General features: G+C 53.0%; 1 long non-coding RNA gene across 1 annotated transcript in view; it reads right to left on the bottom strand.

Moving 5' to 3' along the window:
* The window catches only part of LOC138225011 (uncharacterized), a 94235-nt gene extending 79179 nt beyond the window's left edge, over positions 1–15056 (bottom strand). Inside the window, exon 1 of the long non-coding RNA XR_011183555.1 lies at positions 14880–15056. This is a non-coding gene — a long non-coding RNA (uncharacterized lncRNA). The remainder of the gene's footprint in view (positions 1–14879) is intronic.
* Between the last annotated feature and the right edge of the window lie 185 nt (positions 15057–15241).

The following is a 15241-nucleotide window of genomic DNA, read 5'->3' as shown; positions in this document are numbered from 1 at the left end:
ATCCCTTGCAAGCGTTTGCTATGGTAACTACGAACCATGAACCCCTCTGCCCTTAGCACATGCTCCTGTGGGATGAGAATGCTCTTGCTGCGTTTTTCCCGTGATTTACCACAGTAATTGTGAAACCACCCCCCCACCTCATCATCGGGCCTTTGCAGCCCCACTGCTGCCGAAAAGGCGCCACCACACCCATGCTCGTCTGTGTCACAGGGCTCAGGGCTCAGAAGTGACATCGCCCCCTCTGACATCAGGGCAGGGCAGAAGGATCCGTCACGGCGGCTCTGTCCGCTGTCCGCTGTCCGCTGCCTAGGAAGAGGCGCAGTGTGCGTGTGAGCGGACGGGAAATAGGACGCCGGCAGGGGCCGGGGAGAGCAGGATTCTGGCCCTCAAAAGTTTCAGCTTCCCGGCCTCCAGGCGGCCCCCTCCCGGGCGGTCTCCGCTGGAGTCCTGGGACCCGGGGGCCTACGTCCGGGCCCGACCCAGTCTTTCCGGTTCCGTTCCCCGGCAAGAAGGCCGCGCCCCCGCGTGCCCCGCGGCGTGTGGAGATCGACCCTTCGCCTCAGGCTGCCGGAGGTCCTCTCCGTGATCTCCATGAGGCAACGCGGTGAAGAAGGTGGTCAGTCAAGGCTGAGCTTGATTACGGCTTCAGCTGTGCTGCCGACTGCGTGGCTTCAGGACGCTGGTGCCGACGGGCTCAAACAAATCAGACCAAATCGGAGCTCGTGTCAGTAACCAGTTATACTGTGGATAGCACACATAGCCGTGCTGAGGTTATGTAAAGTTTAGATTTGCATGTGATTGGAAACAGTTGGATTTGTACTGAAGTGATGCAAGAAGGGCACCATCCCGACTGCAGCCCATGGAGCGCAGAGGGGTCTACTGGAATGGGACAGGGTCACCGATGGAGGCGACTGGCTTTGGGAAGGTGACCCATCACCCAGCCAAAGGCATTTAAATACTGCTGAGACCAGAGAATCAACATAATCAGGATGTCCTTTAGCGCGCTCAATCAGAAACTGAGAACTTATTTAAATTCCGGGGCTCGTCAATACCGTTTGTGCAGCCAGCCCGACGCTGCGATTAACTCGAAGGTTAATTAAGGTGGGAGACGAGGTCTGACACCAAAAGCTGAAGCTGGAATCTTTTTTGACAAACTTTGGGAATTCTCCCTTTCAAAACAATCTACTATTTAAAAACCAATAGTCACCAACTTCATTGCCTGCTGGCTTGAAATGGAAAAACACGTCTGTGATGGAATCTCTCACTAACTGAAGATAAAGCACAGTTACTCCACATAGGTTAGGTTTATACCTAACTTTTTTCAACTTTTTAGCACCGTGAAAAGTTGAAAAGCATTTTTAATGATTGATCATCATCACCATCTTCCAAAGTGGTGCGCAAAATGTAAAAATGGGCACAGACAAACATGCTTTTCTAACCTACTAAAACTAAGAATAAAACTACATTTTAAGACGTGACTCAACAAACCAAGGGTCTCCAGCACACAGAGCCCTGGTGCACACTGAATAGATAAACAACTAAATCATCCTGATGGCATTTCTTAACAGCAATCCTGAGGCACATGGGCAATGAACATTGGAGAGCTGAGGAAAACAACAGCAGAGGCCAATCCCATACTGCACAACCTCCAGCAAACAGCCACATTACTACATATCCCAGAGTACACTTCTTCCAGTGACACATGCTACTACAAATCCCAAAGTGCACCTCTTTCCAGTAAAATCATGTGGTGCCTTTTTTTCTATGCATAAACAAGAAATGTGTGTGTATGTGGTACTGTTGTTAATAGTGGGGGAGAAAGCAATTGAGAAACAAAACTAACACAATATACTCATACCCAGCATGAAATTTTAAATCAACACGAGGTTAATAAAATCAGCTTCTTGGCAGGAAGCTATCTGCTCTGCCTGTGCTACACTCTCTGGAATGCAAGGCATGAGCAGCAGCGTTCCAGAGCTGATAGTAAGAGACGCAGACCAGGCTTGACTTGTTTATGGTCACCGGAGGACACAGTCTGATCACTCCAGCTCGGGGTGAAAAGAATCTAACTGGAGCTGTGGGCAGAAACCTGCTGCAAAAGTGTCTTATTTCACAGAACAAATCCAACCAGATCTAGCTCAACCCACTCCGAGCCGTGAAGGGTTTCAGGAAGGAAGGAGACTGGTTTTGAGTGAACACTCCCACAAACTTAAGGCCGGTTAGAACCCCAGTCTCCTCTCCCAAACACACACAGCTCCTGCTTAAAGAGATCAAAACACGCGCACACGTTCACGCAGTACCGAGCCTTCCCACTCATTCACTGGAAGCCTAAATACAGGCTGGAGCGCCGCAGAACACGTGGGGCCCCCTTGTGCTTGTGTGAGCGCGCGAGGCCATGTGTATTCGATTAGCGCTCGCTGAAATATTTGTTTATGGAGCATCTCTCCTCTCTCCTGTTCTCCCTGGCTTGCAGGGAACTTAGGATTCCAGAACACGCTCCTTTGGAATTGGGTAAAATTCCCTCTCACTACAGCCCTGTCTTGTTTTGTTGTGTTTTTAATTTGGGGGGAGGGGGGGGGGGTTAAATCAAATTTTAACACATTTAAGAAGTGGGAAAGGGCTGAGCTGACAAGAGACCTAACACACAGAACCGCCTGGCCGAAGCCAATGATGAGAAACAGAGAGAGATAAGCCCCCCCCCCCCCCCTTCTAAGTAAGGCAAAGTGCTGAAGAGGAGGCTTGTCCTTGTGTGACAGGACACCCCACGGATTTAGATAAGCCAGCAGATTCCTCCTTCAGTTCACACGCAGGGCTCGCCCGGGACGGCGTCTGGGTCAGCCGATTCACAGCAAAATGCAGCAGGTTAGCCTGACCGGGCCAGCTCCGCAGCACGGAGGAGGAGGAGGAGGAGGAGGAGTGGAGACTCTTGTAGGACCCGCTGTCCCGCTGGACTCAGGAGCCCATCTACTCTAGAAGGATTTCAAATTAGAGCCCCCCCGACAAGGTAGGCACGTCCGAAAAGATGGGGGGGAAATGCTTGAGGCTGTGCGGTTTTGGTGCGTCACTGTTTTCGTGCATTCTGAAGAGCTGGTCCGATTCCAAGGACGGCACTTCTGTCGAACACTAGGAGGTGAAGGAGCAATGAGAGGAGGGGAAAAAAAACTAAAAGAACAGGTTTGGAAGCAACAACTGGCCCTTGAAAGCCTCCATCCCCTCCTGGGCCCCCATAATTTTCAGTTTCTTCTGTTTACACCAAACACAACTGAGCAAACAGACCGCGCAGCTGGCTCAGCGTCGCCCTTTTGCAAGACATCTCGTTTTCTGCCAAACCTGGAAGGACTTGAGCACCAGAAATAAATAAATAAACAAACAAACGCTAAATACGAAACCCTTTGACGGCTAGCAACGCGAAACGGAAGACCTGCAATTTTGGCCCTAGGTTTTATTAACACCACTCTGAAAATTCATGCGGGAGAGGAGCCCTACTTAGGAGAAAAAAAAAACGCCATCCATGCAGCAATGATCATTAGACGCATGCCCACTGTGCACGTTCCTCCTCAGAGCCACTGGGTGCTGCAGTTCTGTCTTTCTCCTGTCCTGCCTGTCCTGCTCCTGGGGCAGTGCTCTCCACCTTCAGCAGGGAGGGACGGGAAAGAGCCAAGACTCGCTTCTGGAGCCAGAGTCCCGTCCTGCAAGGCCACAGTGCCTGTAGGCTGTCGCTCTGCCTGCTCCCCTGAGCGCCTTATCTGGTCTAAATAAGGCTTTTTACCTTGCCTCCGGCCCCAAGCTCTTCAGACGGCTGGAGATACGAGGAGACTTGCCAGCTCTCCAGGGCAGGAGGCGGGACCCGTTCTACCGGACCCAAAACGGGCCCATCCGCAAACCGAGCCACCAGAGCCGGGCCGCATGCAGGCCCACGAGAAATCCGGGGTGCGAAATTTGCTTGAACACTTTGCCACACGGGAGACAATCGTTTTTTGTTTTTTTTACTTCTTGGTCTTATTCCACAAGACCAGGTAGGGCCAGAGGTAAAAGATCCAAAGGCAGAGAGATGGAAGTTGTGAAACTTTCTCTGATCTGCACAGCGACTACCTAACCACGATGTAGGAGCAACGTTTGCTGTCCATGACCTCCGGCTGAACCTCGCTGTTTATTTCTTGAGTATGTTCCGCCTCCTCCTGCAATGTCCATTTGAGCCCGATAAAAACCACGATCCGATTGGAGTTGACTAATCCGCTCAGCAGGCGCGTCGGGATACGGAGCGAGCTTCCAGAAGGAAGCTGTTCTTTTGCGCGGAGAGAATTGCGCGGCAGGCCTCTTTAATTAACCTGCGCCTTTTCCACCTCTCCCGAGCCCCAAAGACAGAAGGAAGGAGCATGGAGCGATCAGCGGTCAGCTGTTCCAGCATCAGCTCTCAGGCTATTCCTGTTACACAACAGACTGAGATTTTCTACTTTAATTTATAAACATTCAGGTAGGTCCGACAGGCAGAACCTTTAAAACGCGACTGCATGAAGAACTTTGTTCCTCCCTCTCGCCAGGTGAAACAGTTCAGATCATTTCTAGATAAGACAAGATCACTTAATTGGCCCTATACAATTTCTCACATCACATTAGGAGTTTGTCTTTTCGCAGACCCCAGCTTGCTCTCCGTGAGACACACAGACAGGGAGAGAAGCTGGGGGTCAGAGCGCAGGGTCAGCCATGTACACGGCGCCCCTGGAGCAGTTGGGGTGAAGGGCCTTGCTCAGGGGCCCAACGGAGTAGGATTTCAGCCACAGGCGCAGATCCTGAGCCACAGGGCCCCCGGCTCCGCCCATTTCTCACCCCCAAGTTGCTGCACAACCACTCTTGCAGGTTGTGTTCAGTTTTAAAATGAATCATCGCCATTAAGAGTCCCGCTGCCCCAGAACCTCAAAAATACAAAAGATAAACCTCAAAAGATACACCGCAGGTCCGAAGAGGATGCGTGAGGCAGACACCCACCTCACGCCAAGACGCCTTTCGGCTGAACCTTAAACTGGCAACCGAGGAGCACCAGAGGGAGGTGGAGGGTTTAAATGGGTCCTCCACTGGTTTTAACTGGAACCGCCGGGAGGCGCGATGTTAATCTGCTAGCAGCCGCCCGCAGTGCATGGTGTACTGCCAGATCTGCATAATAAAGGCGACAAAACAATGACACAAAATCGGCACCAAGTCCAGAATAAACGAAAGCCGGCAGCGACACGGGGTCCCAGACGCACCCCCCGACTCGAGCCCGACAGACTGCCCTCTCCCGTGGGCGTGACGGGGGGGGGGGGGTCACCCGGTCGGGGGCTTGTTCCCGAGGAGGGGGACGCGGGGTCTCTCCGGTCCGCTTTTCCTCACGGCGCAGAGAAGCGGAGAGCCGGCGCGCGGCCCGCGATTCCGCTAATAAATTCTGAAAGGCAAATGCCAGGGTGTCAGTTTTGCCAGCGATTCCGCGCGATTGCATATGTAAATAACGTCATTTCCACGGTCATACTTGGCTGCTCCAACAGCAGCACCTATCAACCCCCCCCCCCCCACCCCGTCGAGCATCAGCAACTTTGCCTTCGGAGGGTGCAGGGGGGGGGGGGCGGGGGAGGCCTGGGCTCTGCGGGTCTGTAGCTCTGGCAGCATCAGTCTGTATCCGGGGGGGTGAGGCAGAGGAGGGTCATCGCGAGGAGACGTCTTCATGCTGGGGTCCCGGGACAGAAAGATAGGGGCGCACAGGCGAGTGGGGGGCCCCAGCTCAGAAGTCCCCCAGGAGGAGACGTCTTCATGCTGGGGTCCCGGGACAGTAAGACAGGGGTGCGCAGGGGTGAGGGGAGCGGGGAGCCCCTACTCAGGGGTCCCCCAGGAGGAGACGTCTTCAAGCTGGGGTCCCGGGACAGTGAGACAGGGGTGCGCAGGGGTGAAGGGAGCGGGGAGCCCCTACTCAGGGGTCCCCCAGGAGGAGACGTCTTCAAGCTGGGGTCCCGGGACAGTGAGACAGGGGTGCGCAGGGGTGAGGGGAGCGGGGAGCCCCTGCTCAGGGGTCCCCCAGGAGGAGACGTCTTCAAGCTGGGGTCCCAGGACAGTGAGACAGGGGTGCGCAGGGCAGAGTGGGGAGCCCCAGCTCAGGGGTCCCCCAGGAGGAGATGCCTTCATGCTGGGGTCCCGGCCCAGAAAGACAGGGGAGCGCAGGGGAGAGGGGAGCGGGGAGCCCCAGCTCAGGGGTCCCCCAGGAGGAGACGTCTTCAAGCTGGGGTCCCAGGACAGTGAGACAGGGGTGCGCAGGGCAGAGTGGGGAGCCCCAGCTCAGGGGTCCCCCAGGAGGAGATGCCTTCATGCTGGGGTCCCGGCCCAGAAAGACAGGGGAGCGCAGGGGAGAGGGGAGCGGGGAGCCCCAGCTCAGGGGTCCCCCAGGAGGAGACGTCTTCAAGCTGGGGTCCCAGGACAGTGAGACAGGGGTGCGCAGGGCAGAGTGGGGAGCCCCAGCTCAGGGGTCCCCCAGGAGGAGTCAGCGGTGAAGCAGCAGGCCAGCAGCGGAGCTGGGAGCGCAGACGGCAGGACGTGACGCGGCCCCGCGCTGCGGAAACGGGGGAATCCCCCGGGGGGGAGGGGGGCCCCCAGTGACACACGCGGCCTTCAGGGAAACACAGGGCCTCAGCGGAAGTGTCTGGTTTGATTTCTTAAAACTCACTGACTGGAAGGAAGTGTGAGGATCACACAGTTTCTGAACGTCTCGGTCCCGACCCAGCTGCAGGTGCCGGATTTGGTATCAAGGAGGAGGGGAAGTGGGGGGGGTCTGGCTGCAGACCGGCAAAACCCACAAAACTCGCTGCCGGGCCAGTCTTCTCACAACTGGGAGAGGCCGCCCCTGCCTGCAGACCGAAGGAAACAATGTGCAACGCTGACAGAAACGCCTCCTTACCATCAGCGTGGAACCTGACGAAGTTTCGCTTCAGAAATGACAAGCGGGCATCCCCGCGTCTGGAAGAAAGAAAAGGCTGTGCAGCGCGTAGCTCCGGCTCCTTAAGGGAGTGGGAGGGCATCGGAAGAGCCCCTCCTGCGATATGAAGCCGTACATGTGGTTTCGCATGTTTACCTGCAATGAGATTGACGTGCCCGTTTACTACTGAAACTACGTGTAGAACTGAGCCACGGTTTCCTTCCCTGCTTATCTTTCTTCTCACAGTGCTGACCCCGCACTGCCCTTCGGATACGGAAGCAGACCCGGCCGTTTCCAGCCTGAGCCAAACACGGAACTAGAAAACGCCACTGAACACCGATGGACGTGGGGTTTCTTCTCTGATTTACAAAGGGGGGGGGGGGTGGGAGGGCGTGTGGTGCACCTCCAGCAGCCCGGGTTCGAAACACACACGCGGCACAACTTAAGTGACTCGCGGTCGCAATGAGTCAGTGAGCTCCTCTTTTCGTCTAGAGGGCAGACCAGGAGGGTGGCAAAGGGAGAGCTGCATGTGTTCTGCTGCCGTTTTTTTAAACAACATTTACTTGGATCTTTGGGGCTCCAATTCCTTCCCAGATCACCCTCCCTCCGTCAGGTCCGGTCAAGGCCTGTGACCCCCCCAGGGGTGGACACGGACGCTGCAGGTCTTCACAGTGGCCCTGCCCATCCCTCTGCGGCTCTTCTCCCGTCCTCCTCGGGGTGACCAGGAGGAGAGAGAGCCTGGAGTCGGACAGCCGGGGCGACAAGACTGGCCCCCCGGAGCTGCTGGGGGGACCATCTCGCGGGGCCTCTTGGGAGAGAACACGGATCGGGATCCTTCCGTTCTTCCACTTGACCCGAAACGTCCAAACGTCTTCCCAGCAAGCACTCCATTCCAAGATGTTAAGTTTGAGCTGGCACCCTGCAGGCAGCAGAAGCTACCATTGACACAACGCTGGGTGCAGAGAGAAAGACGATTTCTCAGAACGCCACACAACCTGGAGCCTTTTCTTTTCTTTCACTGAAAGAGGTCTTGGCAGCAGGGTGTCGGTAAACGTTTCCAGAGGGGCGGCGGCCCTGTTGCTCTCCTGGAAGCAGCTCTTCTCTCTCTCCCCTCGAACCCTTGCCTGACGCCCTCTTCTCAAATGCTTTAAGCTGCTGGAGGGGGCTCAAGAGCAGTCCATCCTCCCAGGAGCCCCCTCCAGAAGAGACTCCCATTCCTCACTGCCATCGAGGTGGAAACCCTCTGCTACCGAGAGCCATCATTTCAGTCACACAGCAGGGCGCTCAAGACAGGTTTAATTAGACAAAGTGATTTAATTAAGACAATTCAATGGCTGGTAAGCTAGGGCGTTTTCCACTTTGGACAAATAATGGCTCCGTCCGAAATATGAAGAGTCCATTTAGCCCCCAATTCGCATAACATGCATATTAATCACGTACAAACACCCTTATCTTTGCAGGTTATGGCAGCTTCATTTGCATGGAATTAAATCATGGGCATTCAGGTTTGTGTCCAGCAATATTCTTCACCATAAAGCTCCAGCTAAATTGCATCTCCAATAAGTGAAAAAGCATATTTCAAAGGTAAAACTGCATGAGAAGATTTATCTTTTAAAACCAAATTACATAGTTAAAGGGCAGTTTCCATTGCAGTGGAATAGTCTATTGTTACTATAAGAAACACCCCTTAAATTCTGGAGAAATTGACTAGTAAGTGAAAACACTACATTCCTGGATTCTGCTTTAAAAACCAGTGAATCCTTTCTGTTTAAAATGGGGGGAACAGTGCAGGGATATTCCTATGAAAGATGGCAACTGAAAGAACAATGAGAAAAGCCAAACCGGGTTCAAAAGAACATTTCCACTACCCCTATGTCCATCGTTACTATTAGTAGTAGTTTGGGATATAAAGTGTTAAAAAGAAAGAAAAAAGAAACATCCCCATCTTAAAAAAACAAAACGAGGAACGCTCCGGTACCAAGGCCCAAACTGCTGTGTGAGACGGAGGGATGCCGATTTCAACTCTGTCAGGACTTTGAGAAAGAAACAAATGTGACCTAAAATAACGTAGTGATGACGACTCGATCTCTCACTCTCTCTCTGGGCATTTCCACAAACCTGACCCCCCCCCCTCAGCTTCACGCCCCCCGAGTGCCCACTCCACTCCTCTCCTGCCCCCGCCTCCTCTCCACGCCCGGCTGTTGCACTCCCCTGCTTTACCGGCTGCTGCTTTTCCTCTTTTCTCACACGAGAAAAAGTTGTTTCTCCTCTTCTCTTTTCACCATGGAAGAAACCTTTACTTGTTCCTTCGCATTTCTACCAGCCTCCTCCTCGCCTCTGCTCTGAGGGCCCGTCACGCCACCCCTGCTCCTGCCCTCTGACCTCCACCGGTCAGCTGACACAGACAGACAGACGGCCAATCGCGGGCCGGGATTTTCGCACCTTAAGGCGCTAAGAGCTCTCAAGGGGCGGAGCTCTTCCTTCGCTCAGTGGGCTCCAGTCCAGGAATGACGCTCAGATTGTGCAAAAGACAAGGATTAGGAAAAGTCCTGGACTGAATCATCACCAACCGAACATGAGGTCAGAAAGCCTCAAACCACTGTCCTTGAGGGCTACAGTCCCTTGTTAATAATTGAAAGCTTAATTTCTGCAAACAACTGAACTCATTCCATCAGGCCTTGAGCCGTGAATGTTTCAACAGACCCAGAAAAGTCATCTTGATTGTGACCCTCAAGGCCTGGAGCAAGAGACCCTACTTTAGACAATGTAGTCTGAGATGTGTGCTAATGAATGTCTCGTGTTTACCAGACGCAAACCCTGAATTCCTATCCCAAAGCACACTGTTAAAATAAGCAAGAGCTTCAGAGCAGAGCCCAGAGAAATCCCTGAACCCTGAAACCTTAGCTCCTGACCTTGCAGTCGCTGTCCATTTTATATGGAAGAAAACTGCATTTAAAACGCTGATGCACAGTGGTACAGGGATACAGTTATTATCGCAACCGGTGCGTTCTGTGGTTGTTACTCTGGAGGAACACCTGGTAGCCTCTACCATGCCACTTTTCAAATATTCCATTTTAAAATGATCCTGTATGCTACATTCACCACACCAAACTGGCAAAGAAACCTTGGTTTTCATCACACTTGTTCCTGACCTGAAAGAGAACATTAATCACTTACTGCCACCACTACTTCTACAACAACGGGGACTTTCACCAATAAAATAAATAACAATTAGAGATGTAAAGACTGTTTCTTATTAATGAATCAGAACAGAAAGGGCCTTCCTCCCACATTAAAACTGGTGTCCAACTCCGAGATCAACACCAGCATGACGTTCGCAGAGGGAAGTGTCTCGTTTGTCTCCTGCTGCTGCGTCACACCCCTCGTTCAGAGCACGGCCGGGAACAGTTCTCGGCATCACCCTGAAGTGCAGGAAAGGGAAAACGAAAACTGGAAAACAACACTCCGCGATCACGCTGGGTCTTCCACTGCGGGCGCGCCGTTTCCCCAGTTTCTCATGGGATTCTAACGCGGAGCCCACAGCGACGGCGGTCCCGATAAAGGAAAAACAGCGAAACGGCTTCTGTCTCGCCCCTGCGGCGGCTCGTCTCCTCGCGTCGAGATCGCAGCCCGCGCCGTCAGCCGCCGGCACAGCCCCCACGCTTAGCAGGCAGGCGAATGCTTAGCGAGGCTTTAAAAAGGAAAACCCACAGAGGAAACGCAGGGCCTGACACAGCTGAAGGCAGATAAGCTCTGCAGATTGGCCAACCTCTGAGTGTTGCAACGCTTCTGAACAACAAGGCCGACAGAAGTCACTCTCAAACGCTTACTAAGCATAAACAATCTCAGGAGTGTGAGTATTATTCCCCACTCACAGCAAAGTCACAACAAGCAAGAGCACTCTTGGAGAACGCATGCGTCACTGTGACTTTGACATCACTGATGGATCCAGTGAACAGTCCTCCAAGAGACACAGAGCAGACTGGTTATCGTGTCCACGCATCTCGAAAACCCCTGCCATCGGGAACAGGAAAAGATGACCAGTAATGTTTTCAATCGAAACGTTAATCAACAAGACACCTCATATTTATCGGGGGGGGGGGGGACATGTGATATTTCATTTTCTCCAACCAAACCTGACCAGCTGGCTCAACCCTGCCAGTGGTGGGGCTGGGGTTCACTGTCCAGGGCTCTCTCTCAACGCCATTTTTGATAGAGCACCCCTTACAGGTCCTGTGGGCTAGTGCGGATGGTGGCGTTGTTCCCCGCCAATGTCGCACATCAGGTGGGTAAGGAATGAGAACCAAGTGGGAATTTCACCAGCTTGTTCAAGGGACAGAATTCACCAACTGCTCAAAAACAATGTTTTATTAAATAAGACACCTCCCCATAATAGGTGACGAAACTTTGCTTCTGCAGCACATTAAATCAGAACTCATCGTGCTGCTGTGAAATGTTTTTTTTTACAATACGCGTGCCTGTGAAAGATCACCGAATTCACCAACTGCTTAAAAATAATGTTTTATTAAATGAGACATCTCCCTTAAATAAATGACAGAGCCTCCTCTTCGCTGATTTTGCTTCTGCTGCACACTAAATGAGAACTCGCCCCGTTGCTGTGAGCGAGCGGTTTTACAACAGGCATGTGCGTGTATGAGCACTCGTTCAAACACTAAAACACCAGGCTGGCTGACAGTCCTGTGGTATTTAATGAACAGTGCCTCTTGTGACCAGCAGTCGTCTGTATTTAACTAAGAATTCATTGTCTTGCTCCGAGATGAAACGGGCGCTTTTGAGCAGGTTTTATTACCACTTCCCTTCCTGCCTGTGTGTGTGCGCGCTCGCTCAAGCCCGGAGCAAGGCCCCACCCCCAGAAAAGGAGGAAGTGATACTACTAAAATAGTTCTTCTTTTTAACAGACAAACACCACCAGCACAGCTAAAGGTTACTCTGAACCTCTCCTCCGCAGGCAGCGCGCACACACACACAGAGACGGCAGCCAGCCAGCCTGAGCGAGAGCAGAGCTAGCCAGCTACACGGCACAGGGAAAGAGGCCGACATTTTCCTGCATTAAAAAGAACAAGGACTGTAAAAGGGAGGCAATTTCAAAATCCGCCGCACGCCACGCGGAAATTCAGAACAAAGGCAGGATCGCTCGAGGACGGCGCTGGGAGATCTCACGAACCGCGCCAGGGTGAGCCAGCAGTCCACGAAGCAGCTCAAGCCCCCTTATCAGTGCTGACATTCCCCAGACTGAAACAGCAAACCTGGGAATCCCACACAATAAGAAAGCACAAACCCTGTCTTTCTATACTGAACATCTCTATCTGAGACTCGCATGCTTCACCTTCCCTCACTCAAGTTTGATGTAACGCACCCGAAGAAGGCTCCACAGCCGAAACACTGCATTTCTCTTTTCTGCAGGGGATAAACCTTGACTTGTTCCTTTCCAGCCCACGCATGCTGACGCAGCTGCCTGCTTGAACCACGAAAGTCTTACTGCCTGAAACTCACCAAAGCAATTCAACAACACGGACCACTGCGATTTTTACCTCGCCAGCTTCCCAGAACATAGATGTCCCACACGCAGCCCTGAACAAGGCCTTTATGGCCCCCCAAATAAGGCTTTCTGGCCTGGTGCTATTTTAGTTTGCATGCCTTATGGGACTCAGATTGTTTCATTTTCACCCTCTGCCGACAAAAACCACGCATCACCCCAGAAATCGGCTTGCATTCGCCCCTGACCAGCTGCGAACCTGCCCAACATTTCCTCCTTGCAGCCCGACCCAGAGCAGAATCTCACGTCCAGAGCCAAACCAGTCTCAATCATGTGTCCGTCGAGCCATTTTCCGTGATGTTTTTTAAAAAAGGGTTATTTCCCTGACGCAGCCCCGCAACCTGTCCTGTCCCCTTCCTGCTTTTCCACCGAGCCCCTCCGCGGCACGGCCCCCGGGCTGCCGACGGACTGCGGACCAGCGAGCCCCTCGTCCCCGGGCCGGCCCGGCGCCGTTTCTCCGGGGCAGCAGGTGTGGGCTGGCTTGGCGGCAAGCACGCCCGCGCTCCCGGGCACGGAGATGAGTCTCAGCAGGTCGCACGGGAAGTGAACATTCCAGTTGAGCTGGGAAAACCACACCGGGCCTGCTGAATGGAGGCATTGTGCACGAGGCTCCCCTCGTCATGACATGACGGCGCACACCAGTACAACACACATCACTGCTCATACTTCACCCAGAACTGCTGCCAATTCACGAGCGTCCTGCCAACCCCACTACAGCTGCTGCTGCTGCTGATGCCACTGCAGCCAGTCTTAAAACCTGCACGACTACTTAGAACATCAGTCCTGCAATCACGTCTACTACTGTTACTGCTCGGGGCATGAGCGCAAGGAGGAAGACGCTCATTCAGGTAATGGCTGCCCCAGGTGAGCTACTCAACAGGGAAACAGCAGGCAGTCAAATCTGAAGCGTGAAACACACTTTTGACATCACAAGCTCAGATATGTGCAAAGGGCTGCAGGGTGGAGCTGGGGGTGGCATTGCCGCCTGGTAGATGTGGGGCGCCCGGGTTCAACTCCAGACCCGCCGTGCCCCAGTATCTGTGTGGAGTTTGCACGTTCTCCCAGTGTTCCAGGCTTCCTCCATCAGTCCAAAGACAGGCGGGTAGGGCGAATTGGCTTCTGGGAAACCAGACTCTGGTGGGAGTGTGTGCCCTACGATGGACTGGCACCCCACCCAGGGGGGTACCCCACCTTGCACCCCTTGCTTGGCAGGGCAGGCTCCCAGCTCCCCCACGACCCCGCACTGGTTGAAGCAGCTCAGGAAAACGGATGGCGGGACGCACAAAGACAAAGATGAAATCCCCTGACTATCGCAGGCGGGGAGGAAGAGGGTCGGCCTCGGCCGGGCACTGCACTGGTCAGGCCGCGCGTCAGAAGTGACAGGTTTGCTACTGTGGTGAAGAGGGCCGCCGGCGATTCTCAGGGCAGGCGCTCGGCTTGGGAAGACGGAGCGAATCCCTCCGCCTGGATAAGTGCCAGCACATGACATCACCGCATTCCAGCCCGGGAGAAGGAGCACGCACAGGTATCCGGGAGCAGAGGGAGGAGCCGGGATACAGCCACATTTTGCAGAGAGCAAGAGAAACTCTCAGCGAGTTGCTCTGGCCTTTTCATCATCATCACATAAAATAATTGGTGGAAAGTTATGTATTGCGGCGGGGGGGCTAGAGTAAACCAGTAATTCTGAAAATGAACACAGTTCACAAACTTCACACTCGGTGGCCCGCACGACGTCAATTAAGCGTGTAACCCTGCAGCCCCCACCGACTGAAAATTGAACTGCCCAACATGAACCGACTCACAGCATTCAAACAGGTTAACGGCGATACTGAAGGGTCACATTCACGACCCCGAATACAGGCGGCTTTCGCGCTCCAACGGCGAACTCAAAGAACATTCCAGAAAAGATTATTCCGCAGAATTAAATTTGACGTGCACACAATTTACAGTCAATATCTCCCTCTGCAAATCGCTCTTAGTAAGGTTTGCGCCGGTGACTTGAGATTTCCGAGCACCTTGACTCAGGTGTGGGGAAATTAAAAACAAAAAAAAAACTTGAAAAACTGATTCCAACATTCAAATGAACGTGGAGATTTCTGATCACAGTAATCCCGACGAGGATTTCAACTCTGCCCCGTACTATAGGGAATGAATGTCTCCTATCCCTATGTCTCCAATACATTTGGTATCAAGACAGTATACACACCTCTACCAGGCACCTCAGGTTAACTGCAGTACTACACTAGGGTGTGACAGAATTGCACCAGAAATAGTACCAGCTGAAACACTGCAACTCTTAATAAAGGAAATAGTTTCTTTGTAATAATGATTTTTACCGCACATTACATTACATTGATAAAGATTCTGTGGGCGTTGTGAGGGTCCTACCTTGAAAACGTACAGGGTGAGCTGACGGCAGGGCAGGTGTTGCGGGGTGTCTCCCCAACCACTGTCTGCTATTTGTGTTTCAAACCGGTGTGGAAATGAGCCCCGAATCGGCGAAAACGGGGCTCGCCTTCACGGCTGCGTTTCCCGCGCCGCCGGCGGTGACGTCATCAGCCGGTGCCGGGCAGTTCGCACGACACGGCCGGACCACTTAACAACATCTACATAACGGATTGATATATATATATAACAGTGACAAAATATTTATATATATTTATATAACAGTGACAAAAAGACCTCGACTCAGCTGACAAAAGCTAAAAACTGTCAAGCTCAAGTTTGTCTCGGGATTTTTTATTTAGTGA

This window comes from Lepisosteus oculatus, chromosome 24 (assembly GCF_040954835.1).
Source record: "Lepisosteus oculatus isolate fLepOcu1 chromosome 24, fLepOcu1.hap2, whole genome shotgun sequence".
NCBI lineage: Eukaryota > Metazoa > Chordata > Actinopteri > Semionotiformes > Lepisosteidae > Lepisosteus > Lepisosteus oculatus.
The sequence above is the reverse complement of the archived record's forward strand: the minus strand, read 5'-3'. Positions and strand labels throughout refer to the sequence as shown.